The sequence below is a fragment of the Ambystoma mexicanum genome, chromosome 6q, assembly GCF_040938575.1.
Source record: "Ambystoma mexicanum isolate Mex_15411 chromosome 6q, UKY_AmexF1_1, whole genome shotgun sequence".
NCBI lineage: Eukaryota > Metazoa > Chordata > Amphibia > Caudata > Ambystomatidae > Ambystoma > Ambystoma mexicanum.
The window spans coordinates 262,524,828-262,548,016 of NC_090937.1; the positions used below are offsets into that span (position 1 = coordinate 262,524,828).

At 47.5% G+C, this 23,189-nt stretch overlaps 1 protein-coding gene across 1 annotated transcript in view; it reads right to left on the reverse strand.

Annotated features, from left to right (window-relative positions):
• Positions 1–23,189, reverse strand: part of ENPEP (glutamyl aminopeptidase) — a 441,170-nt gene that overhangs the window by 390,734 nt on the left and 27,247 nt on the right. The gene's annotated exons all lie outside the window — the stretch shown is intronic.

Genomic DNA, 23,189 nt, shown 5'->3' on the forward strand with positions numbered 1-23,189 from the left:
GGGATAGTAAGATAGTAAGGCAGTGAGTCTGAGCAGTTCTTAGTGGACGGGCAGTGGAGTGGCGCGAAAGCCGACTGCAGAGATAGATCGGAGCCTTGTTGGCTAGGCATTTGTGCGTGAGGGCAAGCGTTTTTAGGGAAATTCTCTGCTTCACGGGTAACCACTTTAGGCTAGTTCTGGCTTCTGAGATGTGGTGGTTACGAGGGATGTTCAGGGCCGCTCGAATTGCATTGTTCTGGGTGGTTTGGAGTTTGGACAGGTTTTCTTGGCTGGTGCCTAAGTATAGAGCAGTGCAGTAATCTATTTTTGCCATGATAAGTGTTCTCGCTAGTGTGACGCTATTGTGGGTGGTGAGGAATGGTCTGCAGGCTGAAATGAGTTTGCACGTGTAGGCAGAGGTGGACCTGACTGCATTAGTTTGTCTTGACAAGGATAAGGTGGAATCCAGGTAAAAGCCCAGTGTTTTAGTGTCTTTTGAGACTTGTATGGAGTTGCCGTCTATGATGAATGACTGATAGGATGGCTCAAGTTTGCTCAGGCGTTGTGATGTACCCAGGATAAGTAGCTCCGTCTTATCGTCGTTCAGACATAGCTGGTGCTGGGCCATCCATGCTTGGATGACCAAGTAGACGCCATTGAGGGCCTTGGTGTCAGCAAGATAATCACCAGAGATGGGAATCCGCATAGTTGGTGTAGGAGACACCCAGATAATCAAGCACATCAAAGAGTGGTTTCGTAAAGATATTGTAAAGAGTAGGTGAAAAGGTCGAGGAGTAATAGCATTGCTAATTTGCCCTTGTCCTTCAGGACTTCGATCTGGGTTTTTAGGTCTAATAGAGCCGTTTCGGTCCCATGTCTGGGCCGAAATCCGGATTGTCATAGACCTAACAGATTGTTTGATTCAAGGTAGTTTTGGATCTGCAGGTAAGCTGCACGGTCCAGTATCTTCAGCAGAAATGGTACTGTAGTAATAGGTCAGAAGTTCGTGGGTATGCTTGGGTCAAGGGAAGGTTTTTTTAGTAGCGGGATCACCCAGGCGTCTTTAAGGTTGTCCGGGACAATACCTGTTTCAAAGGATGAGTTAATGAAGGCTGTAATGAATGGGGCTAAGTCATGGGCGGAGTCCTTAATGATGGGAGCTGGGCACGGGTCACCTTGGCAGTTGGATTGTTTCATCCTGAGGATGATGTTTTCTACTTCGGTGACAGTGAGCGGTGCGAAGGTGAAAGGTTTGATGTTGGCAGATTTGGAGAGGGTGGGCCTAGTAGGGGAGAGTGAGCGGTTGTCACGCCTCAGGCAGTCCTGCTTTTCTTTTATTTTAGGTTGGAGCATAGAGATTTTTTTTAGGAGGGCTGCTTGAATGTTAGCACACCATTTGCTGTCTTTCGTGCAAGTGTCTGGGGGGAGACTGGGGTTTCGAGCTCTTTTAGGACTCTAAAGAGTTCCTTGGAATTAGAGTCAGCTTGCATGATACGATTATTAAGCGATTCTTTTTTAGCAATGATGATGGCGTCTTTATAGGTGAGGGAGGCGAGGAGGAAGCCGTCTTTATGCTCATCAGATGGGTGGCTTTTCCAACGGTTTTCCGCGCAGCGTTTGGCTTTGCGGAGGATTCTTAGCTGTGGAGTGAACCATGAGTTGAGATGTTTAGCCTTCCTAGGTTTGATTGGTGCTATAGTGTCAATAGCCGTGAGCATCGTTTGGTTGTAGATGTCTGCTAGGGAGGTGGGATCAGAGCAGGCGTTGGTCGCCGCGTTAAGAGAGGGGAGTAACAGTGGGAGGAGTTGTTCTCTTGTTATATTTTTTTTATTGCGGGTGGGAAGGGCTGGGGCTATGGGTGTTGGGGCTCGGGGGGTAGCTTCGAAGTTAAATGTAATGATGTGATGGTCAGACCATAAGCATGGGGAGTTATTGAGGACTAGGATGTTGCATGGTCCTGCCTTTGATATGGGTCGGTTCTTGTATGTACAAGGTGAGGCCAAGGTCAGTAAGAGCATACTCCAGATCAGTTGCTACAGGATCCTTAGGGTCGCCGCAACCTAGATTGAAATCACCTAAGATTATTGTTTGGGAGTTGTTTTTTGTTTTGTCAAGAAGAAGAGTGGAAATTTCACTGACAAAGGTGGGTGCCGGCCCTGGGGGCCTGTAGATAAGGTGAAGGGTGGCCGTTTGGTTAGGTGTTAGTAGTAATTTGATTGTCAGCAGTTCAGCTGATTCAAGTTTGAAGTCGGATACCACTCTTAAGTCAAGGGAGTTTTTATGGATGAATGCCATGCCGCCACCTCTAGTATGGGCAGAGGAGCGGTCACAGCGTGTGATGCCATAGTCAGGCGGTAAGGCCAAGGATAGAGAAGGGCCAGAGGCGGCATGTAGCCAGGTTTCGGATATGGCAATGAAGTCAAGGTCGGCAGTGGTGATAAGGTCGGCTATGTCAAGAGCGTGTGCTGTGAGAGATCTAGCATTGATGAGGGCACCCTTGAACACAGGCAATTTAACCCCTGTGGTCTTAGTTTTGCAAGTGTCGGTGGGCGAAGGCGGGCTGGGTGGTGTGCATGGGGCTTGCTTAGTGGTGTTGGTGCGGGAAGGATGAATGCGGAATCTGGTGCCTAGTCTCTTGTTCCTGAGAGTGAGGGGGCAAGGTTGGTTAGGAGTTGGTTTCGTGGCAAAGTGTTTGAGCCAGAGAGTTGGGTCATTAAGGTATTGGTTAATCTGGTTGCAGGGGTGGTGAGCGTCAACGGTAGTTGCTGAAGGACTCGTTGAGGATGTCAAAGTCATGGTGGGTGACGCTGGGTCACGTAGGTAAGGGAAGGCCAGGTTATTAACCTCAAAGGTAGGAGTGGTTGACTTGGGTGGTTGAGTGAATAAGGCAAGGTGTGTGGCTAGGAGGTAGTGCAGTAGAAGGCGCACGCTGAAGTGCATGATGGTGGTGCTGGCTGCCAGAATAGGTTCCCTATGAGCTTGTTGACAGGGACAAGATAGGGTCTCCTTGAGTGGGACTGGTGAGATAATGGAAGGGAGTGAGGATGCTATGGTATGGCTGGAAGCCTGGGCACCTAGATAGGGATAACCCAATGGCTGGAATGCACAGGTCAGGGCAGCCCTAGATTAGCGTAATCCCAGGCTGTCGCCCAGGGCAGTGGTACACCTAGATTAGACGTGACCCAAGTCAGGCACGGCACAATACAATTTGAAGCGCCCTTAAGGCACAACACCGTTGAAGTGGTCAGTGGGCTACCATAGGGTATATTACAATTGAAATGGTCTGTAAGCGACCTTAAGGCACAACACAATTGAAATGGTCCGTAAGCGACCTTAAGGCACAACACAATTGAAATGGTCTGTAAGCGACCTTAAGGCACAACACAATTGAAATGGTCTGTAAGCGACCTTAAGGCACAACACAATTGAAATGGTCTGTAAGCGACCTTAAGGCACAACACAATTGAAATGGTCTGTAAGCGACCTTAAGGCACAACACAATTGAAAAGGTCTGTAAGCGACCTTAAGGCACAACACAATTGAAATGGTCTGTAGGCGACCTTAAGGCACAACACAATTGAAATGGTCTGTAAGCGACCATAAGGCACAATACAGTTATAAGGTGGTCTACTAGTGACCATGATGCGCAATACAGTTATAAGGTGGTCTACTAGTGACCATAAGGCACAATACAGTTATAAGGTGGTCTACTAGTGGCCATAGTGCACCACACAGTCATATAAGTGGTCTGTTGGTGACCATAGGGTACAGCGCAATCAAGATGTGGTCTACTAGTGACCATAAGGCACAAAATACTTATGATATGCTTAGGGTCGAGAGTTTCAAAGGTGGCCTGAAACACATTCAAATAGTAGTGGCTCAGAGTACATGCCTACAGTAGTGTCACCGGTACTGGCATGCGTGATTAAACTCCTTGATATGACGGTCCACGTAGTAAATGGAGTACCGATATATGCCGACTGAGGGGGAGTATCATTGCAATGTCAGTAATTTAAGCAAATACAAGTAGCTTACAAGTACAGGGGCAAAGTACTTACAGTAAGTTCTCCTTGTATGAATGGAGATATTTGGATACTTGGATCTGATAGCTTGCCTCGGACTTTGCGGAAGGTGGTCGGGGAAGTTTAAATTGAGCAGGGGGGGGTGGCCACGCCGCGCTCCCAGGTGCGAAACATGCGCAGGAACAGGCCTTTGTGTGGCCTTCGTGCTGGCCACCGGCGGTTCCACCTACCGGCGGATGAATGCAGTTTTACACTGCTACAAGCGAGGATCAGCCACGCTTTCGTGCCGCGCGGCGCCCCGCATGCGGGAGTCAGGCACCTTTGAGGACAGGGTCAGGCAGGCCCGTCTATGATGCCGGCGATGGTGCTGCAATGCACTCCATGTGCGTGGACCAGCTTCAGGGATGGGAAGGGGGGCTCCTGCCCTCTACCCTCGGCGAGGATGGATGGAATGGGGGCACAGGCGAAGGAACAGGCCTTTGTGTGCCCTTCATGCTGGCCACTGGCGGTTCCGCCTAACGGCGGATGAATGCAGTTTTACACTGCTACAAGCGAGGATCAGCCTCGCTTTCGTGCCGCGCGGCGCCCGGCATGCGGGAGTCAGGCACCTTTGAGGACAGGGTCAGGCAGGCCCTTCTCTGATGCCGGCGATGGTGCTGCAATGCACTCCATGTGCGTGGAGCAGCTTCAGGGATGGGAGGGGGGCTCCTGCCCTCTACCCTCGGCGAGGATGGATGTGTTCTTTCTTGAACTGTGAAGTAGAATCATATTTATACCTGGGGAAGGGGAATTCGCCCAGGTTATGAAAAGAGACTGTGCGTACATTTAGAATTTCATCATTATTGTTTTGAATTGCCATCTATTTCCTTGCTTATTTCGTATATGTATGGGTGTGAGAGACATATATCCTTTATTAGAGTGTTGCCCTTAGTTTATTTTAGGCAGGGAAATCCTCATCAGGATAGGGATAGTGATGCGTTCATCCAGCCTTATAAAACAATAAAATGGCATTTGTGGGAAAACCTCACAACATGGTTCACCTGGCATTACTGAACCCTCACAGAGACCAGTGTGACATGGCCGCTGAGCAACAGATGCTCGGTAACCTGCCATCAGGAGGGCTGTATTTGTGTTTGTGTCACAAGAGAGGTGGTGATGGAGAGGTGCAATGGTGCAGGGAACTGAGTAGTGAGGGTGCAGGTGGAGGGGAGTAGGGAGAGGTAGCAGGTAACTGCGAGAGAACTGAGCTTCTCTATGAGTCCGGGATGTTGTGATGTCCCCTAGGGATCTTCACTGTCTCCTGTTCTGTTAAGCAGTTATGTGATAACCTGAGCCAGAGAAAAGTAGTAAGGGAGAGGGAGCAAAGAGGGAACCTATTGGCCAGGAGGATAGGTCAGGGACAGCACGTTTATCTTGGAAGCAAGACCAAACAGAGCAACACAAGTTCAAATCCTGGTCCCGCTCTTCGAGACTGGTCTCTGGTAATTAGCATATTATAAAATATGAATTAATGGTAGAGACTAGGAGGGACTGCACAGCACACCGGTAGCTTATGGAATCCTGAGAGCCATCAGGATCCATAGCTACAGTGGTGCATATTGCGCAGGAGCTCAGTATCCTGATTTGCTCCCAGAAATCCAAAGTTACACTCAGGGTGCTAAAAGGGATAATTGTTAAGCACTTTGCTTGGGATCCTGATTGGCTCTCAGAAATCCAAAGTTACCCTCACGGTGCTATAACAGATTATTTTTTAAGCAATTGGTGTAGCGCAGTCTGGACTGGGAGGACACTCTTTTTTATCAGACTATCCTACCTAAAAAGGCAAATAACTCATTGATTCTGGAGCTGCTGAAGGTGAAATCTGCAACGGCACCACCTAGCAACTATTGCCATCCTACCATTCTCCTTTTCTGAACTGAAGCAATTTTGTAAGCAGCCAGAAGACCTTAGGGTAGTGTGACCGATTGAGGAGAAAACTGAGGAGTAATGGAGTGCCTCTGTTTTTAAAATAATAATAATCTTTTCATTTTACCAACATATATAGCTGGCAGGATAGCTGAAGTGTAGAATTCTTGTCTTGGGAACAGTGTGATGCTGTGCATCATGGGTTTGATACCCCAGTTATACCAGCAAATTCCTTCACTTCCTCAAACCACCACGTGATAAACTCAGTATAGTCATAGGTAACATCAATTACCAAGTGCTCTCAGACTGAATTTCAGGTGATAGTGACACTATAAATAGCATTTAAAACACATAAGCAAAATTGATTCATTAAAACAATTGGTTTCAAAATCGTCAACACGTGGCGTCCCATTGGTCTCAGCTTCATTAGAGCCTTCTATGCCAAGCCTGACAATTAACCACCAGTCATAGAAAAGTCACCCACATCTACCCCATCCTAAGAGAATTCCAATCAGAGCCCACATTAAGGTCACTGTGCAATGAATCATCCAGAAAGCCATACCAGTTGGCAGATTAGTTCAAAAGTAATCTAGCCACGTTTAGTGGCCCACCCCATTTCCGAGTAGGAAATCAAAGAAGGGATCAGAAAATAGCTTATCTTCTATGCACCAAAGATCTGGAATGATCTTCTTCTCCATCTATAAGACCTCACACAACTAACTTTTCAGATTCAGGGAAAACCAAAGAAGCCTGCAATGCCTGCCCCCGCTATACCACCTCCATTAAAGTCCAATGACAGTGACATACAAGATGTGTTTCCACGAGGCTTCTATCCACAGCAATGGGGTGTTGCTGGAATTCACAAGTGATGTCCAAGACCAGTTAGTCTATAGATCATATGAACTTCCTATTATGAGACCCGTCAGCTTCATTCGACACCCTAGACTACCAGAAGACCGGGTGGATTTGAGTGTAGACCATGACCAAAGAATGGTGCCAATCTTCTATTAATCTAACTGAACGTTTAGTGTGAATGTGGGAGAGAGCTGAGCTTTTCTACGAGTCAGGAATTTGTGATGTCCCCCAGGGATCTTCACTTTCACCTCTTCTGTTAAGCATTTATGTGATATACTGAATTTTTCATGTGTGGGATATCAATTTGTGCAGATTGCACCCACTCCTACCTGTGCCTCTACGAACATATTGAAGATAGATACCAACAGGTAAACTTGTATTCTAGAGTTGCATACATTATAATTGTGTGTACCTCATTGTATTTCTATACTTGAGCACAGTACTCGCCTAAATCCAGTTGAAATCAATCACTCAGAGATCTGCATCCAAAGAGAAAATATCTTAAAAATGGAAATAAACTCAACAATTATTTGGGATAACCTTCTATTGAAAGCCATGGACAACTCAATAATTGCCTCAGGGGTTTTCCTTTGAAAGGCTTGAGGCGTTTGACGGACTGCTCATTACAAACAGTTGCCCACATAATTCTATTGCCAAATTCGCCCATTGCAGCTCTTTTTCTGGGAGAATTGCTTGCTAACTTCAGATCATACAGGACATCAATGTCCATTTTCAGTAATCTGAGTCAAACCTGGAAGATTAACACTGTTATCCAATAAAGAAGAGATTTCAATTAAAAGAAATGATCATTATTCACAAGACCATGCATGGAAAATGTCGCCACGATGTGAAAAAGATGTCTTAACTATATGAGACAACAAGATGCCTCCGATCTCTATGAAGACCTTGCTGTATTCAAATTCCTTTGACCTTGAGGTCTAAGGACCGAGTCTCGGTTCTGAGGGGGGCCGTATAATGCAGCCAACGACAAAGGGATGAAGAGTGAAGCTTTTCTCTACAGGCAGAAAACGGGTTGTCAAAAGGTCATAGCAAAAATAATTCTAGCGGTGTTTCTTTCCATGATTTCAAGCCGCATGCCCTCTCAGTTATCGGAAGTTGACAGAGTCCTTTTTCTTTGGAAGTTTACAATCCTGGTAAATATTTCATTTGGCTGTTTTTCCCTCGATCACTTTGGTTATGATTTAAGGGTCCATTGAGTCACAGCTGTTCAAAAGGCCGAAAGAAATAATTAAATGAAATCAAACCTTGCCCCACACGGAATCATGAGCATCTATTCTGACTCTGGCACTTCCTAAAGAAAAACTGGAATTTACAGCCCAGAGAGCCGACCTACAGGGCCCATGAATTTCCAGATGTGCATGTTTATCAGAAAATAAATAGCTTGGTGGAGTTCTACAACAATGATATGATCGTTTATTTATATAGCGCCTATACACAATGTGTTTCAAAGCGCTTCAAGGCAAGGGAGGGAACAGGGAAAATACAACCACATTCTTACAGGCCATGAACAGTAAGGATGTGAAATTAACTATCGTACTCGGCCTGACGACATTTCAGATAGTGCAAGAGCTAAGACATAGATAAAGAAGGGAGGGGGAGAGTGGGAAGGAAATGGAAACAGACAGGCGACTACCGTACTAGGCCTGACAACATTTCTGGTAGAGCCGGAGAAAAACAAAAGGTGAGGGAGAAGGGTGCAGAAAGGGAGGGGAGGAACAAAACAAGCGATTATCATACTAGGCCTGACGACATTTCAGATAGTGCTGGAGGGGTGATGGGGAGGAAAAAAACAGTAATGGGAGGGTGTAGGAAACAGACGAGGTTGCTATCATATTAGGTCCAGGGACAATTCTGATAGAGTAAGTGCATAGAAGAAAGTAAGGGGAGGAGATAGGAAAAGGGAGAAGGGAAAGGAGGAGAGAAAAGAGAGTAAGCAGTCAAAAAGAGTGGAGAAGCAAGAGTGGAGAGCGAATACAATTGCAGAAGTCAGTAGTAACACATAATGTTGCAAGCCAGGATACAAGATGAAGATGGGATCAGCATGATTCAGGGCCACCATGAGTACAAGATGCAAAGGAAGTCCAGCATGAGAGTTGAGAAAGAGTGACGCACCGTGAATGAATGAAGTCCATACAAGTCAAATCCAGCATTGGCCACAAGACAGTGATGGTGAAGGAAGGCACGGGGTGGGCGGGGCTTGCTAAGTGGTGGAAAAGAGCAGCAGGCAGGAAGGTACCAGGTGGGCGGGGCTTAGGCCAGGTGACCTAGATCCACTTGCACCTGCTCCCCATCTGCAAAGGAAAAGAAGCTGGAGGGCTCCTTGAGTAGGGAAACAGAGCGGCAAGCAGGAAGGCACCAGGTGGGTGTGGCTTGCTAAGTGGTGAAAAAGAGCAGGAAGGCACCAGGTGGGCGGGGCTTGCTAAGTGGTGAAAAAGAGCGGCAGGCAGGAAGGCACCAGGTGGGCAGGGCTTATGCCAGGGGACCTAGATCCACTTGCACCTGCTCCCCATCAATGCCCAACCATGCAACATCAGGCAGTGCAAACTGCTCTTTGAGAGAAAATCTGCAGCGTTTCACGATTATTTTTTGGCGAATGCAACGTTACCTCATTTTCTTCCAATGACACCACTTTTCTACCTCAAAAAGTGGGCGCAGACCGCCAACAAACTCCTGTAAAACCCCTGATCCGACCCCACACTCACTATCTAAAGTTTTGAGGTAAAACAGTCGCAAAAAGAAATTTGCCAAAGTTGCATTGGGCAAAGGCGTGGAACACCAATCTGCACAGCCTGCTTCTTTCTCCCTCCTGGAAGCCTTCTTTCTGAATGGAACTTGGGCGTGGATTCTTTTTCCGGTCAGTGAGTGCCCGTCTTTACCAATGGGATTGATTTCAATGGGTGCCGTCAGGAATGCCTGCTCGTGTTTGTGAACATACCCGGGGAGTTATATTAAGCACACTATCACAAGGAGAATCCCAGCTACTTTTATTAACTGCGGGGGGCTTTCCATATGACATGCTTGTGGTATTTTAGTATTCCACTCCCCTGACTGCAAAAACATCTCATCAGGGATAATGAATTTTCCAGTGCCGTAAATGCAGTATTATCCAACCTATGACCGAGTAGTAAAGACCTGCTCAGCACTAGGAGGCTTTCTTTCTTTCTTTCTTTCTTTCTTTCTTTCTTTCTTTCTTTCTTTCTTTCTTTCTTTCTTTCTTTCATTTTTTCTTTCTTTCTTTCTTTCTTTCTTTCTTTCTTTCTTTCAATCTTTCTTTCTTTCTTTCAATCTTTCTTTCTTTCTTTCTCTTTCTTCCTTTCCTTCCTCTCTTTCTTTCTTTCTTTCTTTCTTTCAATCTCAGAGAGAGCAAGAACACAACTGGAAAAATATATCTTCTTCCATTGCCAAAGTAATCAAAGTGTATATGCATATACGTGCCATGCAATTTAATAAATGCAGTGTAAGTTTACGAGAATAAGTTTATCAAAAACGATGTTGGGCACTCCCCTCATTTCTTGCAAAAGGGGTGCAAAGACCCTTGGACAATTCCCGGGTATCTGCTCAGCTGATATCCCAAGACACCCCAATAATCACAGTTGGCTGTCCTTTGCTGCGGTCTTTCCTCTAAAGGTGCACTGGTTATTACTAAGCATCTTCCAGTCAGCAAGGACTTGGGGAATAATGACACATGTAATCAGCAGTACAACCTCCATTAACTGCCACGATTAACATACATTGTTTTCTCTATTTTAAAAAAACATATATAACCAATGTTAATCAATAATATAACAGGCAGGAGCAACTCGGTGCCATTCGTTTGAATCAGAAACAACATCTTAAAAGTCTCCAAAAACAATGTGTACTATCAACAAATTAGTATTCACGGACATAAAGCTTCTGCTCCTTTCCCCTACCACAGCATGAATATCACACTAAACTAAAAAGAGTTGCAGAAATCTAGAGAAAAAACACATTTAGGACAAGAGCTGGTGAGAGGTGGTTGCATGTGTATGCCGATTGCATTGTGTTTTATGTTGCAATACTTGAATCCGATATCATATCAGTACTGCCTAGTCATACAATGGCAACCGCTGGCAAAGGGTGTGATACATGGGCATAGGATGTTAGTGCCTGGCAAACGCCTATTCCACACCTACACCAAAGCCAAAACGGTTGGCTTTGCCAGTGCTGATTTAAATACCATCCCTGTGCAGATATCACAACACTTTCAGCTATGCCCCATCGCACAGCATGACAGCACAACCTTCCATCACAATGTCCATGTACAAAACAGTTCACCACACTGCCCAGATATTCAACATGGTGTAAATTGCACTGCATCACACTGCCCAAGTATCCAATACAGCGCCCGCTGCCTGACTAGCAACCCCATCCATGCCCGTGCCATGTGGCACCCAGCACTGTGTGTGGGTGAAACAATTCTCTATAAGTCACTGACACACCAGCGTGGAAGGGCGTCGGGTCAATAGAAAGAAAAGCTCTTCAAACCGCACATGTTCACCTGGGAGGCCGGGGGAGCAGCGCCCATGGACTAGGTGCCTGCGCTATGTCCTCAGGGCCGAGGATCTGGTCCCGCGGGAACTTCCCCACCTCATTCAAGTATAGAGGTTCCACGATCACTGTGTTGAAGTGCGCAAGAGCCTAGGAAAGTTTTATGGAGTGAAATGTAGGTGTGCGTGACTCCTATGGGGCTAGGGTTAGGAGGTTATATTCCCTGTATAGTGGGTCGTGCAGGCGACGGTTTAAACCACGTGTTTTAAGAGGAGGGGCTCAAGTGTACATCATGTAAATAAATTGATGGAGAGGGCAGTGAGTGATGTGGCACATGCAATCCTAGTGTTTATATACTGCTGCAAAATGGTGTTTAGCCGCTCCCCTCCGTTAATGGTTCCAGAAATGGTAAGTCTCGGGAAAGTAAAGCCATTTCCCAAGGAGCCGAATGCATGGTATGTGGTGAAGCCAGGATTCCCTTTTATCTTTTCGTAGCCACTTCACAACATCCCTCTAGATGAAAGAGAGTTTCTGGCATCGAATGTCTTTCTTGCAGGAGGCTGCATGGTTCAATGAAACAATGGGCCAGATGTCCCGGTTTTGCCAGGACTGGGACCTCTGTCCCCCTAACCCGAGAGGTTTTTTTGTTTTAAAAATCCTGTCCCGGGTTTTGGGCAAGGGGAGAGTGACAGTTTCGTTTCTTTTTAATCACTAACAATTATCAACTATATAAACAATATTAGATGTTTAAAATGTTGTCACCTTAAGATGGCTTCGAACCCCCAATGTTCCAAGTACAAGCCTTAAGCACTAACTGCTTGCACTACAAAGACAGGCTGAGAGGAAAGTACATAGCAAGATATGTAATGTCAAACAGCAAAAGCACCGTTGTTATTAATCTTTACATGTTTTTTTGTGTGCTATAATTGGGATGCTCAACATTGTGACACTAAATACCAATAACAGTCATGTTCATTGTACAAATATAACATTAACATACATAATTCAATCAGTATCATGCTTGCTATTGACGTGCTTTAAGCCAACACTCAAAGCGCACCACTTGTAGGCATATACTGTGTGAATGGGGGCTGGGGGAGGTCCGGTTGGGGGGGGGGGGTGGATGTTCTGGAGTCCTTCTTTTATGTTGTGGGCTGTTCCGTTTTTTTTTGTCTTGAAAATCTGGTCTCTCTAGCTACATGTCCGGAATCACAGAAAGCGTTCGGGTGTGGGGGCGGAAGAGGAGAAACAGTAATTAACCATCTGTGTGTTGCAGAGATTGGAGGCTGTGCGGCCCTTGAGGGGGAGTGTGGTGGAGGGCTGGAAAGTTTGATGGAGAGAAACGTAGGTCAACCCAACCCCTACGAGGAGAAGGTGTATAGGTTTCTGCCCTCTGTACAGAGAGGGAGGTGTATAGATGAACTGGAGAAAGGTGAATAACATACCACATGGTTCAAAGCAAGTGTCTTATGAAGAGGTGTGGAAGTGTTTAACGTGTAAATAAACACGTGGAGGGGTGGTGAGTTATGTGTCATGTACAGAACAGGTGTTTATAAAGTGATGCCTAGTGGCGTTCAACCCCATGGTTCATGAAACAGAAATGGAAACTTAGTCTCATGGAGGTAAAAGACATTTGCAAAGGAGCGTAGAGTGAGCCAGTAATAACTTGTATTTTTCACAATATAAGAGCCCTCCAGATGAGAGACATATCCGGGCAGTGAATGTCTTTCTAAGTGAAGACTGTATGTTCCAATGGAAGTCACACAAAGCACTCAGGGCTGCAGGGGCGGGAGAGGCACAGGAGTAATTGACAATCTCCTAATTGACAACACAGAATGAGTAACAGAAATCCTGAGACAGGCTGGTGAACGGTTGTGCGAAATCTGTCATGGTAAAGCTGGAGGCCATGCAGAGTCTGAACATCGAAAATTCTAGCCCACCCCACGACTGAAAATCAGTGTACACGAAGGTGACAGTGGGTGGTTGAAAATATTTCAGGTGAAAGCAGGACAATATCTCTATTTCAAACCCGCCTTCCAACATTTTCTTTCAGAGGGACCTCAGCATTAATTGATTTCTACTGAGGTGCAGGAGCAGGCATGTAATATCCAGGTGGTGGAGGGGCTTTCGTAAGGTGCCTCAGACCCACAATATTCCACCCAGTCATCCTGCCATGTGAGATTACCACTGGTAAATATTTTCCACCACATAAACATTCCCACAATACAGGTGACATGGCCAGATGTTGTGGCAGGGTTTCCATGTGTTTTACTGACCATTTTCTCACCACAGATTTTTCCCCACACTTGTATTTACCACTTTTTCCAAATAATGTGGCCAAAAAACACCACTCCCTCTCTCTCTCCTCAGACCCCCTTAATAGCCAAAACGAAGAAAGGGTGCCTAAGAATGCATGTATTTTTGATCTCTCCCATTAACCCCACTCCTGTTTCATTGGACTTCTACAATCTCATATCGGCCATGTTGCTTTGTGTGTGTGTGTGTGCGTGTGTGTTTTAGTGTATGTCATTGGAATATCGTAAGGGTTATGTGAGAGTTATGAAGACACCATTCAAATATTTACTAATTCACTCTGTAGACTGCAGTTTTGGAGGTACATTTTTCTCCCTTCCTACTGCAGTCTTACTGAAGTCTTACCTTTCACCTAAGTGTGGAGCGAGGGGGCTGGGCACTCGCGTTCTCCTAGCAGTGCTCTCATCATCTGCTCTTGGGTGATGTACATTTTGGAGATTCCAATCCTCTAGTCCCTACTTAACTAAACATTTGCAATTTGAGGTAAAACATTGTACAAAACCTCCTCCTTCCTAGTGCCTTCCTTCCCTATTTATAAACAATATCAGCTATAAGCACTTTTACAAAAAAAATCTGGATCACTCTTCAGTTTCTGAGCTCCAAGAGGTGATTACATTTCTAGAGTGCACTCAAGAAGCTGGTTCATTCATTTATTCAAAAAAATAAATTCAGGCTTTAGCAAGCAACACCCAGGCAATGTCAGAACCACAAATTGGATTATTACAACGCCATTCTTGCAATATGCAGTGTTTCACGATTTTCTTTGGTAAATGCATGGTTAGCTCATTTTCTTCCAGTGTCACCACCTTTTTACCTCAAAAAGCACGCACAGACACCCAACAAACTCCTGTTAAACCCCTGATCTGAGTCCACACTTACTATCTATAGTTTTAAGGTAAAACAATCGCAAAAACAAATTTGCCAAAGTTTCATTCGGCAAAAGTGTGGAATACCAATCTGCACAGCCTGCTTCTCCCTCTGGGAAGCCTTCTTTCTGAATGGAACAAGGGCACTGATTCTTTTTTCGGTCAGTGAGTGCCATCCTTTCCAAACTGCAGTTAATTCAAAACAATGCTCTCCGGGCTGTCTGGGGCTTAGAATGCTCAGACACCATCTCTCATGTCAGACGAGAGGCCAATTGGTTGCCAATTAGAGCTCCATCGAGTTCAAGATCCTGTCGTTAACACACAAATATGTCCAACACCGCAACCTCCTTTCTCAACAATCGCATTTCCAAAACACCTAAACTTCACAGCCTATCCTCTTCAACCAACATGACTCTTGCTGTCCCCAGATTCACCAGGAAAAGAACAGGGGGAACTAGCTTTCTCCAGCATTGGATCTTTCATGGATTCAGATGCTGTGAATATTCCCAGTCGTCATGGCTGGGAAACCTAAGTAACTTTAACATAGCATTTTCCTATGGAAAACTTCGACACCAAGTGTCCTATCGACGTCTTTTTGGGTGGTTTAGGCTGCACCAATAGGACATCTAGTAGAAATAGCCCCACCCCCGCGGCTTCCCTCCAGATTTCAACCGTCTCCAAACTGTTGGGATCACCTCATGTGTCTCTTGATAAATTGCTCGTTGTTCAGGCCGTGTGCGACCTACGGTCTGATGAACGTCTATGATGGGGATGGGCATGCGGACTGCCTTTATTGCCTATAACCCAATCATTCTGTGGACAACTGCAAGGCTTCTCGCAGAAGACGCTGAAGGGCTGCAATCAGCGTTTGTTCTGCTGGCTGAATGAGGGGATTTACCCATAAGGGGACTTACTCAGGGGGCAGGTCCTCTTCTACAACAGAGAAGTTGTCGCCATCACTCCCTAGGGCGCGGTTGGCGGAACCCCCCTCTAAGAAGCAGCACACGGCAGGGCCGGCAACAGAAGTGGGGAACGGCAGGGAGTCCTCTGGCACCAAGTCGGTGCAGCATGGTAGAGGGTCGGATCCCACTCAGGACAAAGCTCCCAGAGTTGGAAAGTCGAAGGATGGGAGTTCCAGGACGGGGAAGTCAGTGACGATGTTGCACAGGTCCTCAGCAACTGAAAAGGAGAAGGAGAAGTCTCGAGGGTCCTCCTCGTCGACAAAGCATTGTCGTCGGCGGACCGGCACTGTTCCTCTTCGGGCCGTGATCAGTCCAAATATCAGTCCGGCTCCATGTACAAACGGCCTGTTTCACTGGGGAAGGCAAGGCCGGTTGCGGCCTCGGGACCGTCTCCGAGGGGCTTGTCGACAGAAGTCCCTCAGTCGACAGTGGTGGTGCAGCTCTCGCTTCCCTCGTCGACCGTGGTGACGACAGCTCCGTCGTCGACTACACTGGATTCCTTGTCGACGACCATGGCGGCTGCTGTGCCGTTGACTTCGGAGGTGCCATGGAAGGCGGGGTCTGGCTTGGGGCCGTTGCTCCCATTGGAGATTCTTCAGCAAGACCCAGAGACGTTCGACTTGGGCTCGAGTGTGGAGGAGGAGTTTTTCTATCCAGTGGCGTTGGACCTGCAAACGGTAGGCCCGTCCTCGTCGGCAGGCCTGGGTGTGGCCCCACAGCAGTACCCGTTGGTGAATCCACACTTGTTGATGTCCATGCAGGTGCTGACCACGCTGTAATCACTGTTGGGGCAGTTGCAGCAGATGGATGCCCAGCTCCACTGGTTCCGCTAAGCCCGGTGGTACCAGTGGAGAAGGAAGTGCAGGTTGTGCCTCGACAGGATGAGGGTGCAGTGCCCCTCCACCAGGCTTCCTACAAACATCACCTCCAGTTCGGCCGCGGCTGCAGTCTCCAGTGGGTTTCACCCCTCCCAGGACATATCTAGAAGAAGGGGAGCTTGTGGATTCAGAGCCTGAGAGTGTTCCGTGGGACACTCTGTAGACAGCGTCGTCGTCCCCCAGGCGGGCGAATACATGGGATACCGATCCCAAAGTGGATCCCAGAGCAGCCCAGTTCGGCCCTCTCCACCGGATGATGTCAGCGCTTTTCATGCGATGATGGCAAAGGCTTGTTAGGAGTTTGCCCTTGCTCCAGGGGAGTAGTGCAAGGACTGCTTTCTGTTTGATCACATGGGGAAGAGGCGGAAGGCGGTCTACTCGGCCCCCATTTTCAGACCATGTGTGGCAGGAGGGGCTGCACACAATGCGCCATCCATTCTCAGAGCCGGCGGTCAAGGGCCGATTAGAGAAGAAGTTTAAGGTACCGGGATATTCACCCAAATGCCTCCTGTCCCAACCCACATTGGAGTCGGTGGTGTCGGCGGCGGCGGTCAGAAGCAGAAAAGTCAACACAAGTGTGACCCGAAAGCAGGATGCATTCAGCAAGAAGGTGATTACGGTGGGGGCTACAACGGTCAAGGCGGCAACCACTTTGGCCATTATAGCTTGCTATGACAAGGAGATGCGGCACCGGTTGGCCCCACTCTTGGATCATTTGCCAGAGCAACAGAGGAAGGAGGCCATGCTGCTGGTTCGGGAGGGGGAGGAAGCCTCCAATCACAGCATTAACATTTCGATGGACCTGGCGGAGTCAGGGTTCAAGCAAATCAACGATGGTGTGGTGCTCCGTTCCCTCTCATTCCGCATCCTTTATTTCCTATTACCCCTATGGGTAACAGCTGACGATAGGGCTGTTTCAGCAGACCAGAGCTCCTATTAATGACGGGTGATCCCACCGCACCATCCTCCTGCTACCACGGGGTGATCCCACTGTGCCGTAACATGAGAAGACGTACTCAAGGATTTTTCAATGGGGCGCGACGGCACCCCTTCACGCCATCAGACACGTCAAGCGCCATCTCATGCACAGGGGTTTGACGGTGGACCCCACCATCCATGTCACCAGGAGCCTGACAAAAGGCTGATGCCTCCTCAGCTGCCATACAGCATCATGTCTAGGCCTCATTGACATTCATTTTCACGAAGGGGATGTGATCCACTCAACTGCAGGGGGAGGTGACAAGACAAGTATGGTGTGCACGATCAACGCCGCCTCCACAGGCCCTAACCTCATCACTAAGGAGGAGATCCTGACGAGGTTCCCCCAACTATGCACAGGACTTGGGAAGCTCAAAAGATCTCCTGTTAAATTGCAAATAGACGCATCTGTCAGGCCCGTCCCCCAGCACCCCAGAAGGGTGGGTTTTCAACTCCAAGAGGCTGTCTCCAGAGAGCTGGATCAACTACTCAATGACAGCATCATCGAGCCAGCAATGGGCCCTACCCCTTGGGTGTCCCCTCTGGTTATTGTTCCCAAGGAGGGTGGATCACTACGTATGAGCGTGGACATAAGGATGGTGAATCCTGCTATACAAAGAGAGCATCACCCTGGGCCGTGCATAGAAGACATGATAGTCCAGCTCAATAAGTCGGAGTCATGTGTACAGGCCTGATTAGCCCTACCAAGTCACCTCCGTCCTTAATTCAAGATGGCAGAGGGGGAAAACAGGCAGGAACAATGTGGGTGAGGGCCTGGCGAGCAAGAAATAGGCTAATATCCATTTTACCCATAGGAATTCCCCACGCCCATAGAATAACATGAGACTTCCTGTTTCCACCAAAATGGATCCTTATGTGCCAGTTCAGAACTATGTTGCACACTCTAGTCTCCGGGCGTGGCAGTTTATAAAAGCCAAACCCAATGAATAAACCATGCTTTGTGTGCATTCTGTAAGCTTCAGGCACATGCTCACCTGTTCCTGACTCTAGAGATTTTTCGCAGCACTCGCGGGTTGGCAAGCCATTCCTCTGCTCTGCGAACTCTTGCGCCTGAAAGAAGAAGGAAAGAAGACGTTAGTTCCGCTGCTAAAATCCAGCTGTTTCCACTTACCTCTCCAGCAGCTGCTTTCGGAACACGATTTTCGGAGACTCCCGCGGCTCTCATTTTGACTCGCGGACCGGCGAGTCGCTCCCGCTTCGCCTTCTCTTCAGCCACCTTCAGGCATCCGTCTCCACAGCAACTCTCCGAAATCCTGCAAAAGACAAAAGCAGAGAAAACAGGTTAGAACTTGGAGCGCATCGTTAAGTTGCAATGCCATAGACCATACCTGAATAATTCACGCGCCCTAACCCAGTGAGGCAACTGGGGAACCGCAGGTATACCGCACTTACCTAAATCCAAAATCATTGATCCAATTGAGTTCATCTGCTTGTCCGGTAGCTCAGAGGGTCCAGTGAGGTAACTGGCTCTGGGGACATTTTTCAGGAGAACCACCAAACTCCTCTAAACCATCTTATTCTCTCTACGGTGGCCTCTTCACCACAACCAAAACAGCCGTGCTCTACACCGCAGTGCAAGTGCATCAGCAAGCAAAACCTGCACCAAGCCAGAGCACCGGCCATCAGGTCCTGGACCACAGCGCCCCTGCAGATGCAGGACGGAGAGCCCACCATCCTAAACTAAGAGGTGAGCCACTCAACCACAGCATTCCAGCACACAGGGGAACTATGGGAAGAGTGCTCCCAGGATCTAATTAACACTACTCGCTAACACGTTATTCTCCTTACAGGCAGACATCCTCTTGCCCCGGGTGGAGTGGAAAAGCAGGGCAGAGATCGGCGGACTCCATCGCTCCTGCAGAGATTCAGGTGATTGTGACAATCGGTGATGTTCTCGAAACTTGAATTGATTCAAGGGTACCACCAGCTCGAACTGTACCCTGAATCAAGGGGCATCACAACATTCGCCACCCATGAGGGCCTATTCCGGTACAGACGCTTCAATTTCGGCATTTGCTCTGCGGCTGGAATTTTTCAGGAGGCCATAAAACAGGTGATAATACCCATCAAGGGCACGCTGAATTACAGCGATGATAACTCGCATTTGGTACATCTAATGAGGACCACAACCTCTCCCCACTAGAGACATGCACTGCAATACAGAATGCCGGGCTGATGCTCAACATCGAAAATGTTGTTTCAGCAAGAAGAAACTGAACTTTTTCATTCACATTTTCTCGGCCGACGGCATGACACCCGACCCAAGCAAAGTCAGCACCATCACCAATTTACGGGAACCACTGCAAGTAGCGGACGTCCGTTCATTCCTGGGAATGGCGGGTACTGCGCACACTATATCCCTCACTACACGTCCATCACTGAGCCGATTCAGAGACTACGCAAAAAGAATCAGCATTCATCTGGTCTCCTGCCGGCAAAGAGGCATTCAACTCCATCAAGAAAGCCTTGGCAGAGGCATGCCGCCTGGTTTACTTTGACCTCAACTTTCACACGAAAATTATAGTGGATGCTAACCCTGTAGGTCTTGGGCCATCTTGGCGCAGACGAGTGGAGCCGATACACATCCCAGGCATATCGTCGCGTATGCAAACAGAGCCCTGTCAGACCCCGAATCAGTATACTCGCAGGCTGAGAAGGAGAGCCTGGTGGCTGTCTGGGCATGCAAACATTTCCATAACTTCATAATTGGAAAGAAATTGACACTATTCACAGACCACCAGGCGCTGTTGTCCCTCTTTGGAAATCCACACACAAAGATGCTGCACAGGATAGAGAGATGGGGAAACAGGCTTCAGGAATATGATTGGGACGTCATCTACAGGTCGGGGGTGAACAAAATCTGACAGACTACCTATCTCGCCACCCTGCAGGCACACCGATCACACGAGCTTGTGACACGGAATACATCAACTATGTGGCTGCGAATACACTTCCCCCAGCACCGTCACTCGAAACTGTTGCAACTGCATCCACAGCCTACCCATCCATGGTGCTGGCCATCGGTTTAATGACCAACAACTGTGGAAAGACTATAAGCATGCAGTTCGGAACCATCTGTGGGTGTGCAAAGAAGAGCTGGAGAGGCTGGCAAGAATACACACTGAACTGACAGTCAAAGACCATGTCATACTTCTGAGAGAGTGTCGACTAATCATCCATGCAACGCTCAGAGCAGAGGTCATTAAAACAGCACATGAAGGACACTGAGGAGCAGACAACACAAAAAGGCAGCTCTGGTGTTATGTATGGTTCCCCTTCATGGTCGACAGCTGGGTCAAGACCTGCCTGGCATGCCAGTGTACAGCAAGAGTGGAAGCCCCTATCCTACTGCAGCCGACGCACATCCCGGACCGGCCATGGGACAGAGTAGCAGACAACTTTTATGGGCCAATGGAGTTGGGGGAATATCTCCCGTTGTTCATTGACGAATACTCAAAATTCCCCATTGTCAAGAAAGTGCCAACCACTGCGTACTCCCAAGGGAGCGAGTTTGGCTGTGAGGCGCGTAGAGCTGCAAGTACGTCAGACGTGGATGGCACAGGACCAAAGCGCCCCACACCCTCTGAACTCCTTGAGCCCATAGCCTTCACCCCTCAACCCCGTGGCAGATCTCAATCTGGCACTGCCTTAGACTCGATTACCTCTAGTGTTACTCGAGTCATTCAAGCTGTTTCCTGGAGGTTTGCCAGACAGCCCATTTCGGAAGAAGTTCCAGCAGTTATTTTTACTGCGCTCCTTTACGGCCGTGAGCTTAGTGACCCGACCGGCTGAGCGTAGCACTCTGGGTAAGCAATTGTTATTTCCCTTCCTCCACTTGCATTCTGCCTTGCCTTATTTTGGCATTTTTAAATCACTTTCCCTTAGTGGTATGTCAGTTGCAAATCTGAAAACCATGTCTAGCAGTCACAAGGTTGCAGACCTGCCCACTGCTCCTGAAACTGCCTTTAGTCATGGGTCAGGGCCCACCAGCACGCAGTATGATGTTGTGGGCAGGGTGGATTCTTCCCTTCAATCACCACCCCTGGCTCTTAACAGGAGTAGCAGCCGCCTATCAAAAGTTCTAGCGCTAAGTGCTAAGAGGAGACAAAAACCTCAGAAAGAGCATTCTTGCTCACCAATCTCCTGCTTGCTAACAAAGACCCCAAGAGTGATACCTGCCCCCTTTTACCTACCTCTATGCAATTATTTTTAAAGGCACCAGAGCCTCATGCTGCCCATGGAGGGGTAAATGGGGTGTTATCAGAGGTTAACAAACTTTTGGGCACCCAGACTCTGGTAACTCAGTCAACAAATAAAGGGGAATACCCAGGAGAAGACACTGGGGAAAGAACTGATAGGTGTATAGGGGACCCCAAGGCACCAGAAAACTGGTTGATTCTTAAAGAACACATGCTGCAGGAACTAGCAGCATGTTCCAACCTTGAAGATCTTCAGTCTTGGATGGTCTCTGTAGGCCCACAATTACCTATGCCACATGAGTCAGCCTTGCAGAAACCTAGTCGAAAGGAACCTAAAGAAACGGAAAAGGCTTCCCAAACTCCTCTCCTTCAGAAGGGGTCTCATCAGGGTTGTCAAACAGACTCCATAGAGTTCTCCCAAAAAGTCCTTGCAGGCGAAAGTAACTTCTACTCCTCTTTGCCCAGAGGGTGAAACTTTATTTGAGGGTACTCTACCTCCTTCTAAGCCGGTTATCTCTTCGGCTCTAACCCTCTCTAAGAAAATGTGACAAAAAAAAAGGAACAATGCATATGAGTATGGACCCTAACCTACGGAGTTTTGTTGTGGACTCCAGAAACATTACCATCACTAACATTGCCAAGCCGAGTCACCATGAATCAAGGGAGGCGCTGAAGAACAACATTTTAGCCTGGCCCAACCAGAAAGTCGTACCCAATTGTGTCAGAACGCAGTACTTAAAAGTCCACAGCAGAACTCAGATTAGCAATTGATGTTCCACCGATAACCCTGACTGTATTATTATAGGTTGTGGTAGCAGTAGCTTACCTATGTTCCTGAATAGGATTATAAAACTGCAGGACTTGCCCTTGCCCACCAAGTTAAGAATTGTATTGAATTGATGTATTTTATTTGCCTTTATGCTTCCTTATATTAGTTGCTGTTTCTTATTATGTTTTGATATTGTTTAATTTGCTTTTGTTTTAGATTCTGTGTTCAGCATTTGGCCTATTGATTTCTGTATTTGTTTGTATGTCAGCGCCTTTAAGCCTCAGGGTCAGTGGTGCACGGTATAAATAAAATCAAAATCAAAGTGGTAGCAACGTATGATGAAGTGCTCAGTGAGTGGGGCATCCCAAGGTCCATCAAATCGGACAATGGACCCCCATTCAACAGCCACGAGTTTGCAACCTTCGTAAAACACATGGGGTTTACACACCAGAATATAAACCCTAGGTGGCCACAGGCAAACAGAATGGCCAAACGCTTCATGGCTTCTATTAAGAAAACAATTCAAAGAGCCTGCACAGAAGGCACCAACACACACCAAGTGCTATGCAGACTCGTACGAGATTATCGCAACATGCCACATGAAGCCACCAATAAGTCACCGGCAGAGTTAATGATACGATATGAAGTACACACCCGGATCGTGAGACATCCCAATGCCCCGGAAGAAGGGGGCGCCAAAACCATAAGAAGAGCCACTGAGAGGAAAGAACGGGCTAAGGTGGACTCAGACAAGAGATGAAGAGCTGTGTCTAGAGACTTCCATGGGGGAGATGAAGTCTCAGACTCCAGATATGCACAGAGGCCTTTGAATGTAGTCACCATCAAAGGAACCATGGTGACCGCTCAGAATGGAGACCGTGAAATCTTAAAGAAACAGTTTGCAGTTCAAAT